Source organism: Haemorhous mexicanus, chromosome 6, assembly GCF_027477595.1.
Source record: "Haemorhous mexicanus isolate bHaeMex1 chromosome 6, bHaeMex1.pri, whole genome shotgun sequence".
Lineage (NCBI taxonomy): Eukaryota > Metazoa > Chordata > Aves > Passeriformes > Fringillidae > Haemorhous > Haemorhous mexicanus.
This window is the reverse complement of record NC_082346.1, coordinates 28,021,632-28,040,775: the sequence shown is the minus strand read 5'-3', so window position 1 is coordinate 28,040,775 and position 19,144 is coordinate 28,021,632. Positions and strand designations below refer to the sequence as shown.

The 19,144-nt window shown below is 41.0% G+C and overlaps 1 protein-coding gene across 1 annotated transcript in view; it reads left to right on the top strand.

Annotated features, from left to right (window-relative positions):
• Nucleotides 1–5,065: 5,065 nt before the first annotated feature.
• Nucleotides 5,066–19,144, top strand: part of LTK (leukocyte receptor tyrosine kinase) — a 137,446-nt gene continuing 123,367 nt past the window's right edge. Inside the window, exons 1-2 of the mRNA XM_059849479.1 lie at nt 5,066–5,179; nt 12,566–12,732. The gene's annotated coding sequence lies outside the window, so the exon portion shown is untranslated. The remainder of the gene's footprint in view (nt 5,180–12,565; nt 12,733–19,144) is intronic.

Here is a 19,144-nt window from a genome sequence, read left to right as displayed (position 1 = left end):
CCAGCAAGTTTTTTTTAGGACGGCATTAATCCATCACAGCATATTAGACTTTGGAATCCTTCCTGCTGCCAGGAGCCTTCCCTTCTTAGTTTCATTAGACTCTGTGTAGATGGCTACACTGTTCCTCCAGGAGAAGGAAAGTTTTCTAATGCAAGCAGGATAGGTATTTTGCTACTTTGGAGAATATCTGTGCAGTGTTCAGACTCAAATGAGCACACACTATCTGTGCTCTAAGCTAAATTAATTATGTCTCTCTTAGCCAGCTCTGAGCCTGAATCTGTGGTTCCCCTTTGAGTGGTTTATGTCTCTAACCCTGCTGTGTCTCAGCAGTATGAAATGTGAACCAGCAGAGTGTTATCAGACCATTTCAGTTTTCTGCATTTTGTTGTTGTTCCACTGCTAACCTGGTATGAGGGACCCGACATTCAGGTTTCCTTCATTGCCAACCAAAACCTGAACTGAAAGCCAGAATAATGGTAACTCATTCAAGCTCAGTGCTATGCCAATGCAGTTGCCAGGTTGTTGGAATGTCTCAGAGTACGGGTGAAAATGAACTCAACATCTGATAGCTGGACTCAGCGGAGGCATCCCCTGGGTGAGCTGTTTCCAAGTGCCACCTGAGCTCATGGCAGCCCTGGCCAGTGTTACAGGGTAGTCCCTTTGCCACACACTTGAAAGGAATCCTATGCTTCTGCAGTGCTTCCTATCCATACTTCTCCTGTTAAATATTAAATTCACACACACATTGTAAGAGGCTATCACTGAGTCTCTTCTGCCACAGGAATTTTAACACCTTTTAATCCTTCTGGTCTATACTTTTAGTGTGTTCAAACCTCTGCAAGATTAATGGGTATGATTTTGTTTCCATTTAATTTCTGCTTCTTTATAAAGATGCTTCAATTAGAGAAGTGGCTGGGGACTTCTGTCAGAATCGGGAGTTCTCTAGATTAAGTGTGTTGAATACATGTAGTGGTACAGAGAAGGCTGGGAAAAGAAAACTTCTGTTCTGAGGTGCTTGTGGTCTAGGCAAACAAAAACGAAAAGGAATGGGAGAAACCAAGCACTGAGTTCAACTGTGTGGGATCTTCTTGTGAATAATGAGTCAATTGAAAAAAAAAAGCATTTTTTGTAATATTTTCATTAGTCAGTTTGAATTTTCTGATGTGTTTTGACTAGATGTGTTGTTTGAAAGCCCTAAATTCACAAATAATTTACAGTGATGAGATGGAGAGCTTGTTCCTCAGCACTCACCTGTCTGGTAGCTCAGTTGTCCTATGATAGCCTTAAGTTCTGTTTCCCAGCTCTTCATATTTGTACTCTCGACACCAGAGCTCAGGACCCAGAGGAAAAGCTCATCACTTAGATCTGTGCAGCCTGTCCTATGACAACCCCCAGGCCCAGAATCACAATCTTTTGACACACCAATCCACCAGTGTCCTCCTAAGCCAGCCCTGCCCCTTCACAGCTGGGACCCCAGCCCCACAGGGACAGAACTGAGGTCAGTTCCTTTCATCACGAGGTATCACAGTGGTCTGGTCACAGAGCTCTCTTTGTTTAGCCCCTCTCAACTGGCACACAGGTCTTCCCTACTGCTCCTGTATCCTCGATGTTGTCAGCAAGGGCTGTCAGTCTTTCTGGCCATGCACATTAACCCTTTTGTACCCTGCTGCTGTGTGCTGGGGACAACTCTCACAAGCCAGGGCATAAGTGCATCCTGACCCTCTGGGGAAGGAAGGGAATTGAGGAACAAAAGTATATGAAAGCTGGTATAGGCTGCATAGTGACAGGGCTCTGCTCTGCCACAGGCACCTCCTCGTGCACTTGCTTCTCATGACTGCTCTTCTTGGATTAAACACCTTCACAGGTCACTGTGCAGTAATACCTAAATCCTGATAACCTCCTTCAACCTGCTTGGGTAGTGAGCTGCTTCTAGGGAGGGACACCTTTTTATTAACATCCAGCTATAAAGAAATATGGCTGTGGGCTGGGGCAGGGCTGAGAGGGAGCGGGGCAATGGTGTATGGTGAAAACACATTTGGGAGGCTTATGGATGTATCTTCAAAGAAGGACAGGGCACACAAAATTACCACTGGAATAAATGACACTGATACATTTTGGGAAAGCCAAGCTGTTGAAACCTAGATATAGTGACATTGCCTGTCTTCTTCTGGTTTAAATAATTGGTTTAGAAAACAAAGTCTATTTAGCATTGCCCAGAGGTCAGAGCATGAAGTTTTTTAAACTGAGTTATCAGTTTTATTTGAGCTTCATATTTAAGAAAGAAGGATTCTAGCCAGCATATTGTACTCAGCTGTGGGAAAAATGCATACAGTACTGTCCTCCAAGATGACTTGTCAGTGTAGGCTGTTTTCAGGTGGTTTAAAAATACTTTGTGTTTTTAAAAAAAGAAAGTCTAATGTCGAAACAAAACTTTACTTTCAGTGAAGCAGCAATAATGTAGTGGTGTGTTGCTTTTGAAATTGCATAGCTGCTTTTTTTTTTTTTTAAATAGCTGCACTAATGCAGGTTTTCCACAGTTGGTGGGGTTTGTACACCAGCCTGTTATTACAGGAGAGACATCTCATTACTGGATATTTCTGCAAACCAGCTTGGTGGTGTTTTACAGCTTTGTAACATTGCTTATCAGATACTGTAATACTAAGAAACCACTTCTTATCCAAAAAGGAATTCTTTGAAATTGAAAAGAGGGGTTTGTCAGCCTGGCTGATATGATGTTATGATCATGCAAGAGTGGTAGGAATGGATTAGTCTATTTAAGACTTTCTGTTGCAAGGCTATGAAACTACAGACTAAGCAGTAAAAAAGATGAAGAAATGGCCCCTGTCAGAAAGATGGTACAGGTGAAATGTAAGACTATAAGATAAATATGGTAATACCAGAAATGAGAGAACTTTTCTAATATTTTAAAACAGGGGACTAGGTGGTTCTTGTCTTCATAGCAAGGACATTATCAGATTTGTTCTCAGAATCTTCATTTTTTCCCAAGAAGTCACTGTCCCTTAGGCCAAAGATTCACTGGAGTTAGGAAGTCCTGGCCACTGCTTTCCATTCCTGTCTTTGGAGTTGTTAGTTCATTATGAACAATGCGCTGTTGTTTCCTTGACAGATGAGAAGTGGCCACAAGCTGGTTTGTCTCAGAGGACTCTCAGTATTGGGACCTTGCTCAGGCTTTTGGTATTAGCAAAGATCAGTGATGCAAGGCTGAAATGGTCACCTCCAAGCAAGACATGCTACAGGACAGTGAGTGGGTCTCTCTCAGTTCTGGCTCAAACCTCATCAAGGCACTTGATTGTTCCACCTTTTGAGCTCATTTCAAAACCTGGCATTGATTGTCTGGCCTTAGGGCAGTTTGAAATACCGTGTTTCCCACCAGTTGCATAGCAGCACTGCTGTGGTGTATTCTCAGTGCCAGTTTTGCACCCACAGTGAGTGCTGGCTGAAGGGTCTCAGCAACTGCACTGGCTCTGAATGCATAATGTGCTGAGTGGATGCAGCTACTGTGTGCTCCTCATTTGCTGCTGTGCATACCTGAACACTCCCTCCCTTACACCTTTAGTATAAGCACATGAAGAATGCTATACATCTGTCAGGAGTCTGTGCCTGGATGTACTTCCCAAGAGTACTGTTATTGGTCCTTTATTATAAAATACTGGTTTTGAATGTAATTCAAAGCATTTTACAGAGAAGGTCAGTTTCATCATCTCTCTTTTACAAATGTCAATTTCCAAAAGTGGGTGCAGGAAAAAGACCTGTCTATGGTTACAGGGGTAGAGGCCTAGATTTCCAGTTTTCCACATGCAAGAATGCCACTTGATCCAGCAGGCCTTGCTGCAATGGATGGTGTTTCTATAGATCAGGTTTTTTGGGGATCATCTGATTGTTGTGATGGAGTTGTTACATTAAAAGGAAACTCTAATTAGTATAGCTCCAAGTTCTAGATGTTGTTCACATCAAGGATTTCATAGCTCCAACCTTTCTGATGCAGCTGTGACATTTGCCTGTGTAGTGCTTCTGTCTCTACTTCGAAAGACTAAGAAACCAAGGCAGGGAATAACAAAGTGACTTCCAGAAGTCAGGTGTGGAGGAAGTAACAAGTCAGTGGATTTGTTTGGAATGGTTTGTAGGTGTAGCACGATGATGTGCTTCTTCAAGCCCTGCATACATGCATATCTCTACACACCAGAGAATGAAAACTGGCAGATGGTGATGGAGAACGCGTGCTTCCAGGCTGTGATGGTGTTTCCCAATTGTTCTTAACACACAATGAAGAGGAAATGGTGGAAGGACAATGGGAACAAAGGCAAAAGACCCTAACCCATGTGTATATGAGAGTAACTCTCTCCACGTGTCCAGTGGGATGCTGACGGCTTGTGGCTGTACTTTGGGACAAGATGGGGTGGGGGTTCCTAATGCTCATCAATAGTGTACAGCAGCTGGTTCAATCTGGATCTTTGATTGCCTGTAGCCCTGGAGCCCTTCAAGCGTGTGTATGTTTGCATGGAGCCTAATTAGCACCATTATCATTGCCATTAATGGCTTTTAATGAAGAACAGATGGTCCTGTCAAGGTTTCAAGCTGTGAAGTTCACTGACCCATTTGTGCTAAAAGGAAGGGAAAGAAAACAAAAAACACCCCTTGGTTCCAACTGATGGTGGTAGACTGAAAATGAAGATGGCCCAAACATAAACCTTATGTTTTCCTATACAGCACAATTTGAAGGCATATGCAGATGCTGACCAAAGCCCTGCTTTCCCTGGGGAAAACAGGATTTCCTGGCACTTATCTTCATGAGGCTCTGGTACATCAGTTATCTTTGTAATGTTTGAACTGAGACTTCTCCATAAAAAAATGGAGGAAGGAAGGGATTGAGATGATACACTCAGGCCTTGGAAAGGGTCATTAGGCTAGGTCAGTACTATGGAGTTAAGGAAACAGAGAAAGGGAACATAAATTTGGGAGGATTCTCACCAATATTTACGTAACCTAAGTGAAGACTCCTAAAGAATTTTCACCTTTATGCTCTTAATCTCTTTCACTTTTTCTCAGGCTTGATTATCACTGGCTGTGAATGGCATTTCTCTTCAGGGCTATATTTTGAAGGTTTTCTTCCAGAAGATGGAATGCTGCTGTTCTTCATTAGGAACTCAGATGGTCAGCAGTAAGTATGGGATCTTGGTGGAGAAAAATTGAAAAAGATGAATCCTAAGTGCAGATGGTTTGCTAGGATGTAACTGTCTGCCCAGGTAGCAGCTTTTCTTGTCTTCTAATTTGCTTAATAATTATTCAGCAAAAGGGGATGTGTAAATTATAAACTCATATTGATCAGTGCAAGGTCTGGATTAATGAAAAGAAACTCCTTTTCTTTTTTAATTGTGAAGGAAGTTTTTAGTCTGCTATGACTGAGGATTAGCTATCTGCTTTTGTCATGGTACTCTCCATCTGAATGAACAGCATACGGATAATATGGAGTGTGTTCTTGGTGTTCACTTTTGTCTTCTGTTACTGGACCAACCCCATTTATATGAATCATTCAAGAGTACCTGCACAGGACAGGAAGGGCCTGATCAAAAATCTTATCATTATCCTGATCATGGTCAAAATCTTTCCTATCAGAATTCCAGTTAGAATGGCCAGTGTGTAGAATGCAAGTTGTGTCATCACTTTGTAGAGGAGTTTCACACAGGACCATGTATTTATCACGTCAGATCCATGTAGGTCCTACTCTTCGGTGTGGACCGATGAGATATGGAGCTTGAAATAATTATTGGCTCAATTGCAATGTCCTCAAGTTAAACTTGTAATGTGCCCATTTCTTAAAAAATTTAGAAGCATTTAAATACATTTGTGAAAAGTATTGTAAGTAAGAGTAATGAATGATTTTATCCTGATGTTGGAGGAACACACCAAAGGAATAAACAGTAGGTGTAAATTCATCTTCTCCCCTGACAGCCCTCTCTTCTTTCCCCTCTCCAATTTCTTGTTTTTACTTCATACTTTCATTTGGGAAAAGGATGACATTAAATCCATTAGCACTGATCCAGTGCCATATTTAATTAGCTGCAGTATGGGGCACTTCTGCAATCTTGTATAATGAGTTCTGTGAGTTAAGAGGTTTTGTTTAGTTGGGGTTTTTTTCTCTTTCCCCTGCACTAGCATCTATTAAGGATTAAGTAGTGATATATCTGATCAATTTACATTGCCTTTATCAGGCTGCAGAAATAATTATCTCTCACTGGGAGAGTTTTCAAACAAACATAGTCATATCCACGAAGTAATTTCCCAAGGAGTCTCTCTGGAGCTGCAAAATGAGACTTAGAGCATTAACAATTGAAAATTCTACTGTTCTTTCCTGAGTCCTCACCAGCTGTTTTATAAAGCTTCACCCGCCTTCCTGCCTGACTCGTGAGGAAGAGGTTAGGCTCACAGAAATGAAGACCCCTTATTTCATGAGACAATTTCAAGAGCTGACTTGCCACAATCCCTTAAGTTGTGTTTTAGATGTGTGCTTGGGAGTAATGCACCCTTTGTTATACTCTGTCCTTTGGAAGTTTAGAGAGGAGGGGTTGGGAAGGCCTATGGAGGCATCTCCAGCAGAGCATCTGTAGGCGATGGCTTTAGGTGCTTCAGCTTTCCTACATAAGATGCACAGGAAAGGTTTTCTCATTAGCTCCAATACCAGGCAGCAGCTGAAAACCAAGGGTGAAGAGGAAGCGTGGCAAGCTTCGTTAGACTGAGTGGAAGCATTTTCATAGGGATTTATGGACAGTGAGAATTCCACACTGGCGATCAGGAGAAAGTTTGAAAGCTGCAAATGTCTGCCCTCATTCCATCTCAAGCCAGGCTGGAGGATCCTTTCTTTCCCTCCTTCTCTTTAGTTAATGCTTCATTACTTATATATGCAGCAAAGATCTTTAAGGCTTCTTTTTAGTATTTCCTTTATCTTAATTTCAATTTTCTTGGCTTTTGAGGTGGTTAGGTGTGTGTGTGATTTTTTTTCAAGGTATGTAACCCATATGGGAAAGTGAAACATTTTCCAGATAGGAGTCTGCAGGAGAGACAGGGATGAGGAGAGCTTGACTGGCTGTTGGAGCAGCCAGCTGTTGAAAACAACACTGACTGCCAGTGGCAGGTAGAAGCTTGACAAAAGGAAGGGTTTAAGTCCAAAGAGAAGGTCTTGTCTATGCAGACAGGAAAATACTCTAGAGGCTGGTGAGGGACAAAGTAGAAAAACACTCAGGTATGAGCCAGTTTTTAGAATCATCTACTTGAATGTTTTGGAAAGTCCAAGGAGATGAAAAGAGGGAGCAATCTCTGAGTAGGACAGCAAAAGATGTGGAGGCTTTCTAGGAGGGTGGCTTGGAAAGCACAAGAGGGAGAGAGAGAGATGACTGATAAGGGGTTTAAGGAAAAAATTTGGGGAGAGTCAGGACAGGAAAGGCTCTTGCATGGGGCAGTCTAGTGCTTGGATACAAAAGTGTTTCCTGAACAGGTTTGGATGTATCACGGTAGGAGTCTGAAAACTTTTTTTTTTTTTGAGAAATAAGGTAGCTATATTCACTGGCATCGATGTGCTTCTTTATTTCCATATTGGATGCTTTTGCCAGGCCTTTTAGCCTACTAATAACTTTCTTTTGAAAGGCTTTCGCACCCCTGATTAATACCTGTATAAAAAGAGCACCATTTTAGTGCTCTCAGATTTGGTCCAAAAACGTGATTTTCAGGTTTAATGTTAATTAGTGCATCAACACCTGTTGCAGTCTGAATTGGTTTCCTTAAGTATCTAAACATTTAGACAAGGGTGTAAATACAGGATCTTCACAACTTGCTCTTCCAAGAATTAGTCACTTTCCAGTGCTGGCAAATCGCTGTTCCAAAGTATATCCTGGGGCAACAATTGCCAGTTAAGATCTAGCTAAGTTGAGCCATTTATTCTATTAGATCTTTGACTTCTTTTAAAACTATGCCATCACTACTGTTTTCCACACTTCAAAAAGTATTCAAATATATAATTGCCTGAACGAAATCTCTCATTTGTATTTTTCTCCTGTTTTGAGATGCACCACACCATTTATTTTAGAGGGAAAAACGATATTGATGAAAAATTTGTGGCTTTATAGCAGTTTCCATGGGAACCAAGTATGAGATACAAAGGCTGGGCACATGGCTCATCCATCAGCTCTGTCCAGGGAACCTGTGCAGGTGACAATAAACAGCTGATGCCACGTGACTGCCCATCACATAATGATTTAAGCTATAACTGGACACATGAAATATTTATAGAGAAATTTGAACCCTGAACCAGTACAGCTGGCTTTGTATTCCGTTACAATTTAAATTACCAGTTTAAACTTGCCAGTACAAAAATGTCAGGTTTCAGCCATGTTTGCAGAATTGCAATAGGAAATGACATGAATAGAGCAGATACTGAGAGTGTGGAACTGCAAATATTACTTGATATGTTTAAGACACTTGACATTTTTTTAAGCCATCTGTAAAGTGCATCTGAATGTTCACTTAAATTTCAGTAATCTCTGGAGAGTCCTAGACTCAGTTTTCAATGCTGTCCTATTTTAGGTTGTTGTACCATAATTTACATGCAAATAGTATCAGCATACTATTTTGAAGCAAAACCCAGGGAGAATCTGGTAGAGGTCAGAAAGGCTGAGCATATGGCTTGTATTTAGAAATCACTGAAGTTTCATTTAGCTGTACTTGGTGCCTCATTTGACTGTGAAATGGATAAATACAAATGTATATGTAAAAGTGATTCTTAAGGTTATGATTTTAAGGGTATTCCACAGTGAAGTACAAGGTGTACAATGAAAGAAATTTCCTTTTTTTCTTTTTTTCAAGAGAGAATATATATATTTGTGGAGACTCTTGTTTCTCAGCCCCCTAAATATCCTTGGTTTCAGCTACTCCTCTTTAGAGTGCCATGAGTATTTGTTGAAATTACACCTGCAAGGCAAATGATATTCAGTGACACTACAGCAAACAAGCTTTGTGGGCACCTAACTCCAAATCCCCATATTTCAAAGTGGGAGCCTAGAATTTGCCCATTACTAGAGAATTGAAGTATGTGGGATAAAACACAGAGGTTTCCCCAACAACTAGTGAGTGTCCAGCATGGGGAGGAGGAAAACAGGCCTGAGAGAGGATTCCTCCCTGCTGGGCACAGGCTGAAATTATGGCAGAAATGTTGCAGGGCATTACGTTGAGCAACTGAACTCGTGGGTTCAGCTGAACCTATGTGCCTGACCATTTTTGATCAACTTGATATTCAAACTGATTTCTTTTACAACTTAATTACTACCAAAGCTTTGAACCAGCAGTGTTCATGCTGTCAGCCTACAGGACAAGTAGACGTGGCAGCTGTTATGTCTTGATTTTAAGTAAGGCTTGGCGCAGTGCTGCGTGGCACTCTTGTACGCAAACTCAGGAAGCAAAACCCACATAAGATTGGCACAACCAGTGGAAAAACTAGACTGAGTAATCTATCAATAGTTCCTTGTCAAGCTGAGAGAACATTCAAGTGTGGTCATCAGAAATCTGTCCTGAGTCCAGAACTATTCAATATTTTAATTTGTTATTTTGACAATGGGAAGACAAGCATGCTTATGGGATTTGCACATAATATGAAGCCAAAAAGGATTGTCAGCCCTTTGGAGGACAGAATTAAAACTCATAATGACCTTTGTAGACTGAAGAAACTATGTAAAATTCAATGAGATGAAATTCAGTAAAGACAAGTGGTTAGAAAAAGGAAAAATCGAATTTACAAATACAGAAGTATCCAGTTTTGGCACCATGCTTTGAGAGTGATAGACAAATGTGAGAGGGATCAGAGTTGTAGAAAATATAGAAAGACGAAAGGAAAATATAGAAAGACAAAAGGAAACTGTGTGAAAAAAGTGCAATATTATATATATATATATATATATATATATATATATATAATAACATATAATAATGTCTTATCTAATAGTATAATCACTAATAGTATCTAATATCTCTACTATAGTAATATATATAATTAATAAATATAAATTAATATGATTGTTAATATATGCCAGGTAGTTGCAGTGAAGATTAGATATTCTCAGTATCTAACAAGGTAAGAATATGATGAGTTTTATTTGCAAGGAGAGTTTAGGGTTAGATTTTAAGAGAAAGCTGTTTGTACCTTTAGGAAGATAGCACTGAAAGAAGAGCTGCCTTGAGAGGTTGAGAAATCTGTAGTTTTCAAGTACTGGTGAGATGAAAATCTGTTTATGGTGATTTTTGCATACCAATTCTACCTCATGTGAGGGAGTGTATTAGGTGGAAGCTCTCCAATGAATCTGTGCTAGACAGGGATGTAAAGGAGAATAATGTGTAGGTATGAATGTGTGAAAAATTGAAATATCTGTCTTTTTGTTCTGTAGTATAGCTTCACCTTTGCATTCTTGCTGTTCTCATGGGAGATTGTCTTGTGTCTGTGGTCTTCAAATAATATGGGCAAAGCCCTGTGCAATTTTATTTAGCTTCTGAGTTAGTTCTGCTTTGAGAAGACTGGCAGAGTTGGCTCCAGAATTGCCTTTCACCCTCAGTTAATCTGTGAATTTGTTTTATATGGCCCAAGATTATCAAAGCTCTTGCTGCAAAAATTTTAAGAAAAAAGGTTTGACAATTTCTACTGCCAAATAGATAGGAACTTCTGAAAATGTTGGTCTTGCTTGGGGTTGATAGAACAGCAAAAGAAAGATTAATAGATGCTGAGTGTTTATCTCCTTTGTATTGTATGCTAAATTAATAAATTTTAAAATATGTAACTAACTCCATTAGGAAATTATAACAAACATTCTCTAAATATCACAATCCAGAAGCTGTATACAATATTTGCATAAAAATGGGCAGGTTCAAATTAATTCAAAAATCCTGAAAAGATTTGGTAACTTTGCCAGTATAGAGAGAGCATGGCAGTGGAAACTATGAATAAAGCATGTCGACTTGCAGGTATAAGAAATGTGATGGCATTCACTTCCTTTTATGTGCAGCAGGTCAGGAAACTATGACAACTCTAAGATAATCGTTGTACTCTGCAGCAACTTTTTCCATTTAATTACTTGAAGCTGATCCCAGAACAAGAGGATGTATATTGCTGTGTCGGTGGACAGCTAAGTGTCTCCCATTGAAATGTAAATACAGAGATTAAATTTATAGCAGGATATGGCACAGTAGACTATGTCATGAGTCAGAGTGAGATAATGTATGAATAGCTTCAAGGTCAAGAGATAAAATGTGTGATGGGCTGATCTTTGTGTTTAGCTTATAGATAGAGAAGCTTGAAACATTTGTGAAAATGACTTTTGTTTCTAAAACGCTGTTTCATGGAGCTGGTTAAATGCCAGCTTTGCTTGTTGCTTCAGAAAGAAAATCGAGTTGCCTGGTGACCTGTGTGTTGTGCACTCTTACACTGGTCTCCTGGCCTGTCTCTGGTGTGGCAACTGGCTGATTTCCTGGACAGCCTCATGACTTCTGTGATTGTCTAGTTCCTTCTTACCAAGGTACAGCCACTGAAGGTTTACTAGCATGTCAATCCACTTGCTTAAGATTTTGAAGTTCTGAACAATGACCAATTGAGTGATTGCCTCGCAGTACAGAATGGCTGCCTTCTTATGCCCACCACTGCAGCTTCCATTGGGGAAGCTCCACTGTAGTTTCCTTGGGAATTTCAGATATTGGATAACAATATGATCCTTATGAACACTGGAATTAACACATCAGTTAGTGTGTTCATTCCAATGTTCATAATGTTAGTGTGCACCCAGGTGCATAGGCTGGGCAAAGGAGACACTTCATGAATTCTGCTGTCTCCCAGCATTTGAACACTGGTAGACAATACAGCCTGAAAGAACAGTGGAGCTGGAAATGCAAGGCAGACTGTGAGGTAGAGAGAGCATGGACCACAGGAGCACTGAAAAGCTATGTTTGCCTTATCATATGCAACCACACACTAGTTTCCTCTCCCCACCCCCATCTTTTTTCCTTCAAGGCAGATTGTAGATTCTCAAAGACCTTTTCAAGCAGGATATGACTGAATTTCAAATCTTTTCTTTATTGTGCATTGTAAGAAGGGAAACTGATGGTAACCTCCCTACATGACTTTGTTCAAGCAATACTTTTCTCTGGCTCTGTGTGATATTTCCTGCTCCAGTTCTCTATATGAGCTTTAATTAAGCTGTAGCAACTGGGACAAGGCATGGGTCCTTTATTTTCTTGAACAAATGGCTGGCCTCTAAGACAGTCTTCACCGTCCTTTAGCTGTGCTGCTCTAAATGCCTGTTAAATGTGGAAGAGGCATGTACAGTGTACATTGAAGTTAAAAATTTATTTAAAAGGGAAAAAAACCTGTATTTATTTAGTCTGCTGGTCCACTTTCAAAAACTTGCAGTGCTTCCTTCACCCTGACACACTCATGCATCTCACTTGAGCGTTAGAACTGTTAATCAATCCAGACTGACTTTTTGAAATTACAGCCAGCTTCTTTGTATTGTTTTTGCAGGCAGTGACGAGCATCTCTTTATTGATTTCACAAATACTATGTGTAGTATCCAACATAAAGACAAGATAAATCAGTGAGGGATTTGCCCCAGCTTAAGGGCTCAAAGTTATGAGAAGGACATTGCCTTCACAGTCTGCCCTACCTGTGCTGTGGTCTACTGCCTGCTGGTAAGTTTGCCAGATCTCCATATCCTAGTTACCATTGCTATTGTTTGCTTGTGGGAAGTTGGTGATTTCAATGGCTGACCTGTGAACTGCAGTGATTAGAATCATAGAAATGTAGAATGGCCTGGATGGAAAGGGACCTTATATAGAACGCCTAGTTCCAACTGCCCTACCCTGGGCAGGGGCACCTTTCATTAGACCAGATTGTTCAGAGCCCCATCTGGCTTGGCCTTGAACACCTCCAGGACTGGGGCATCTCCAGCTTCTTTGGCAACCTGTTCCAGTGCCTCACCACCCTCACAGTAAAAAATTCCATTCTAATACCTAACCTAAACACACCCTTCAGTTTAAAGCCATTCCCCCTCCTCCTGTCACTATATGCTCTTGTAAAAGCCTCTCACCATCTTTGTTGTAGACTCCTTTCAGGTATTGGAAGGCTGCAGGATGGATAGCTTGAAGCCTTGTCCTTTCCAGGATGAACGATCCAATTTTCTCTCAGCATTTTTTTGTAGGAGAGATGCTCCACCTCTGAACACCTTAGTGACTCTCCTTTGGACCCCCTCCAACAGGTCCCTGTCCTTCCTGTGCTGAGGACCCCAGATCTGGATGCAGCACTGCAGGTGGGGTCTCATGAGGGAGGAGTAGAGAGGCGGAATCCCCTCCCTTGCCCTGCTGTCCCTGCTGCCTTTAATGAAGCCCAGAACATGGCTGGCTTTCTGAGCTGCCAGTGTAAGTCACCAGGTCATTGCAAGGTAGATTGTTCAGCCCCTCATCCACCAGCACCCCCAAGTATTTCTTGATAGAATTGCCCTTGATCTGCTCACAACTGAGGACAGAAGGATACACTAAACATTTTGTGGACTCTCCTGTGGGAAAGGTAATCTAGGTAAGACCCGAAGAACTGCTGTCTTTGTCCTCAAAAGTGATCTCTAGATCAGTGAAGGTTTGTGAATCAAAGCCCTGTGCTACCTTAAAGGCAGTTCAATTTTCTCATGTAGTAGAATCTGTAGGATTGCTCACTTAAAGGCACATTCATGACAGCTTTCAGTGGAAAACGTTCATTGCAGGAAACTGAATCCACTCTTGGATTTGCCAATTCAGTGCTATTTACACGCCAGTCAGTCCAGCCTCAGTCACTCTTTGCTACACAGCCTCAAGCCCATGGGATACTTCAGCTCATGAACTGTCTGTCCACTCTATACAGAACACATTATGCCAAAGCTTCCAGAGGTAATGCTGATTGCATTCACTTGTTTGCATTGCTATAATGAGAAAATATGACTTCTCTCCAAGACTCTAGATAAAGGCATGCATTGTTAACAACTCTGGAAATCAACTAAAATAGGTTTGGTGGGTGGGTTTCTTTCTAATTCTTTTCATGTCTACTGAAGCTGAGATGTAATACTGCCCCTGTGTGACAGAATGAACTTGAGGGCACTATGGCTTCTCCTGCATTTGCTACTTCAGGTTTGAAACCCAGTTTCTGTGGGAAAGGTAAAAAGTGCTGAGGTGATATGCTGTCAGAATGCTGGGACTGGTACAGATACATGAGTTCCCAGCCTTGCTGCTTCCTGTGCAGTCTCTGGTGTCATGCAAACTCTGTGTCTGCTTTGTAAAGCTGTGCAACAAAGCTACTGTTTCCATGCCCCCCGTTGTGTGCTTGTTCCGCTTGTTTAGCTGTTGCTGATTTTAAGCTGATTCTTTCAGTTCAACTGAAATACAGTTCAACTTATTGTGTTCTTTCTGGCTTTGCATCTCACTGACGTTGACTGGTCGTCTTCTTTTCTCCTCTGCATGTCAATATGTACATAGTATCACATCACAAGAGGATTGGCTGCTCAAGGTAATAGCAAATGTTTTTCAAAATATGCAGCTAGGTAACAATTTTTTTTGTGCATCTCTGGTTCTATTACACTTCACAAAGCAAGCTGAATTTCAAAATGTCCATGCAGTTACTCTGATATTTTCTGGTGATGGTGAAAAGAAGTTTTTTCTGTCCTTCTGGCAGCAAGTCCTTCATTTTGTCAAATGTTTTATCATGGATAGACAAGCTGGGTGCTCAGCTTCTCCCAGGAAGAAACCAGTTTGGAAAAGGTTAATAGTTGTTGCCATAGATATCCCCCTCAGTGATTCCTCACAATTGAATAAAGGTGTATTTTTCCTTTGAAGCTCAGGTAAGGGTACATTTTACAAGTAAGGAAACAAAAGGCCGAAGAGAGTTTTCTTTCAAAGATCACATTACGATCAGGAAATGAAATTAAATCAGAAACCTGAAAGCAAGTAAAACTCCCAGACTCTCAAAGGTTTTAATTGATGCTAATTATAAACAATTTTTTTTTTTTTTTTTTTTTTTTTTGGTGTAAAGGTATATTTGGGATTAAAAGTTAAGACTTGTGGTCAGGAGGTGGGAGTTCTGCTCCTGCTTTGATCATCATTGGAAAAAGGGTTTATATGCAACTCAGTCTAGAATTTGCGTTGGAAATACTGCTTGGGCTCTTTACGTGGAGAAAAGAACTGCCACTCATCCCATGTCTCAATTCTATGTAGAAGCCTTACATGTAACTACATATTTCCGTGGTTTTTCAGCATTGCTTTCTGATTGTCTTTGGGAAGTACCTTGAGATCATTGAAAGGAAAGAGACACTAAAGGGAGAAAGATGCAAAGCTGTGCATTTTAACTTTCACAAGGGTCAGTTTTTGTTTTATCACTCTCTGGGGATGACTGGATAGAACTCCTGTTTGGTTTAGTTCATACCAATCCAGTTGAATCAGTGGTATGAGGTTTCAGCACCGTTCCTTCCTCTGTCTCCAGAACATGGATGTGCTACTTAATTCAGTAGACCTATGCTTGTACCAGCAGCAGGATGGGACAGACCCTGAAGCAAAACATAGTTGGACAGAGGTTTCAAAAGTTATTTTGAACAACTCTTAGTGATGTGTCTTGGTTGTAGGGAAAAATACACACATCACCATTGTTTGCTATTCAAGAGAACAGAAGTGAACCTTTTATTTAGGTTAGTTCAATGTGCTACTCTGCACAGGCTCTCTCATTAGAAGTGAGTGACTTAGTAATGATATTCTATAAATTAGGAAGAAGGATGGATCACAGGAGCTGGAGGCCAAGGCTGCTAGGAAGTGAGGGAGTGTGATTGGTGTGGTAAAGGGCAGGCTGTCAGCATCCTGGTGTCTGGCTTAATACCTTGCCTAACAGTGATTTCTGGCAGGCTGTCAGGTTTCCGTGAAAGTGAACATCAAGTTAGTGATTCATAGCCAATGCCTTTAAAAGAGCTTATTTTCTTCCAGATGGAGTATGAGGAGAGTTGTGGTTCCTCCATGCTTCCCTACCTTACTTGCAGTCAGGTGCTTCCTAACTTCTGGTGCCCACTGACAGTGCAGTACTTCAGTCCCAGTTCTTTAGCCATTTACTGCCCCCTCTCCTCCTCTGCTCCTTTCTTAGCCAGCTCTCAAGCTGCTGGCAGTGCTTCCTGCAAAGATCTTGCTCTTTGAGTCCTGTGGCATCTCCAGAGTTCAGGTTCTGGCTGTTTTTAACTTTGTTTTGGAGAGGGACTCCGCAACTGGACAACACTAATCTTTCCTCCCTGCTCAGTTGGAGTGAGACGTGTTTTCTGGTAATGGACCAACAGATTACTAAGGGATGCTATCTATCGCACAGACAGAGAGAAAACCTGAAGGTTTTCTTACAGGGCTGAAGATTTCAAAGGATGCTGAATGCGTCAATGCTAATCCTGCACTGGGCAGAATGCCAGAGTCTGCCTAATGCCTTTGCTGGTCTGACATTTGAGCCTCCATCCTAATGGATGCCAAAGCGGATCCCTCCACCTCACAGAGCCATTAATTAGAGCTTAATGACTTTCTGAGAGAAAGGCCTCGGAAATGAGATTCAGAGAATTTCCTACTGATAATGTGTGGCGTAAGTTCCAGGTTGGCCTGCTTTAGTCAGACTCAGAGGTCTTTTAAGTCAAATGGTCTGTGCTTCTGTTTACAGTATCCACCTTTTTTTTCTGTCACTGTCACATAAAACACAAAATCTACTCTGTGTAGAATGCCAGTGTCTCTTCTGAAGCCATTTTAGGTCCTCTCTGGGCATTAAATGAGTTTTAAGCTCTGCTGATACTGGCATGGCTCTTGGAATGACAACTCCGTTTACACCCAAAACTCTTTTCAGTCCCAGGTTCCTGCAATTGTGGTTTCTATGAATTTTTGCTTTATCTGAAGTTGGGTCTAGTTGTACAAAGATCCCATTTTTGATTTTTATTTGTTTTTCTTTTTTTTTAGATAATATTACTGCTTTTTTTTCCCCCTTGACATTGAATTCAGTGTCCATTTTCCACCAGTTTAACTTTGAAATTCCCATTTTCTTAACAGAACTAAAATGTGAGCTCTCCAAGCACTGAGAGCAGTTTCCCTTCCTAAATATTGATGCATTGAGGATACTTAGGCTTTAACTTCTCGCTGTGAACTGTACTTGTGTGTTGATGGAGTATATGAATATGAGGTGACTGTGTTTTGAGAAGTCTGGTCACAATTACGAGGGTTGAACGTATCAATATTTTCTATCAGTCTCTTTGTAAGGTGACTAGAAGTTCTGAGAAGTTCAGTTCATATTGGTAGCAATCAAATATATTTTCCCAGTAATTTTCTTAGAAGTACTTGTGTAGTCTGCACAATCTACACAATGCTTTTGTCAGATGCTCATTTGGTGTTGCTACTGTGAGATTATTGTGCAAGTATTGGCTGGCACAAGAGTTGGAGGAAAAAAGCTCTCTGAATTTGGACTTGAAGGCACAATCATGTAATTTTTCCAGTGCCACCAACAGCTACCGAGACTTCAAAATGGCTTTCCAAGAATTTGGATTCAGTTAATGCAATCAAGTTTTAACAGAGACTTGGTTCTGGAGGAAAGCCTCTTCCATTTTGTTTTTCTCTGTTAGGTCATGTATCTAAGAGCTGGGATCCCTTCTAGAAGGTTATTTAGGACATATTACATGTCACCTGCTATATCTCTTATATAAGCCTTATACAAGAATTTTGAAGTATAAGGCTTTTTTATTTTCTATACTTCAGTGCTTCTACCTGTGTTATTTTTGCCAAGCCAGGATCTTCAGTTTCATAATAAAGAGAACCAAAGCTGAAGAAAATTAGAAGGAGTATGGCTTTTTTTTTTTCATCATCATATTTTTTTAATGTGTAAATTAACTTTTTTCAGATTTTCAGAGAGTATAAGACTTATACTGAGAATAAAGAGGTATCTTTAGCTATATTTAAAATCCTGGTATAATCTTACCATTGAAAATATTTGTAGGAGAAGAGGGCAGCCCTTCTTCTTCACAGTAGAAGGCCGACCAGAAAATGTTGCCCTTCTACTGTAGACTTAACATTAGCAGGGTGGTGCTAAACTTCAACTCATAAAAAGAGAGCAAAGCTCTCTAGGAGCCATGGGGTGTGCATATGGGTATGTGCAAGTACGAGGCAAGGGGCTGATATAGCTAGAAGCAGGATGGGAGATTTTAACTGTGGATGGGAGAGGAGAGGGTTTCTGTGATGTTTCTGAGGAGGTCTGCACACTCCAAATCCTCATGGAAGGACATGGGAGTTGAGCCTTCTATAGCTGAATGGTTCATAGTATGTAATGCCAGGAGCGCCCTTCTGTCCCCGCACTGCCTCATGATCACAAGGCTCAGTTTTACTGTCATCTTTGTTTCTCTCACCCACTTATTTCCTCTTTTTTGCATGGATTACCTTTTCTCTTTTGAGCTTAGGATGCCATAAATTTACCAGTGGGATTCACAGAATTAACGTCCCTCTCAATGCTCTAAGGAAGAGATTGGCACCCCTAGCTCTAAGGCAAAAGTCCAGTCGGACATGACTTCACAGTTTGACGGGATGTTGTGACCAACCCACTGTGGGATGGCCCAGCACGTGACTGACTGGGGAGGGGGCTGGTTCAGAGAGGCCTTTGGTTCAGGCTTGGGAGGGAGCACAGGATGTCCAGGCTGTGCTTGCTGGCTGCTTTAACCATTTGTTGGCTGCCACATTTGTAGCGGGTGCACTCACTGTTTCTTTGGGTTAGGATAGCTTGGTGCTGGAACAAGAATCCTGTTTGCATTTTGGGGTCTGAACTGATTTCTAGGATGGGGAACTGTAAATTGTATTGTGGTGTGTGTATTTGATAAAGACAGGAGACTGATTATTTAAGAGGGATGTTAGATTAACTCTTACAGTTGTACCTACAGACCTTTCAGATATGTAAGCATAACGTACATAAAAGCCTGAGTTGATCTCATCAAAATCTAAAAAATCACTGGGCTCACTTTTACGAGTTTGATACCATGTCTATCCAAAATGCAGTTGTAAGCTGTGTCTGACCTGTGGACTCAGAGTTTCTCAGCCACAC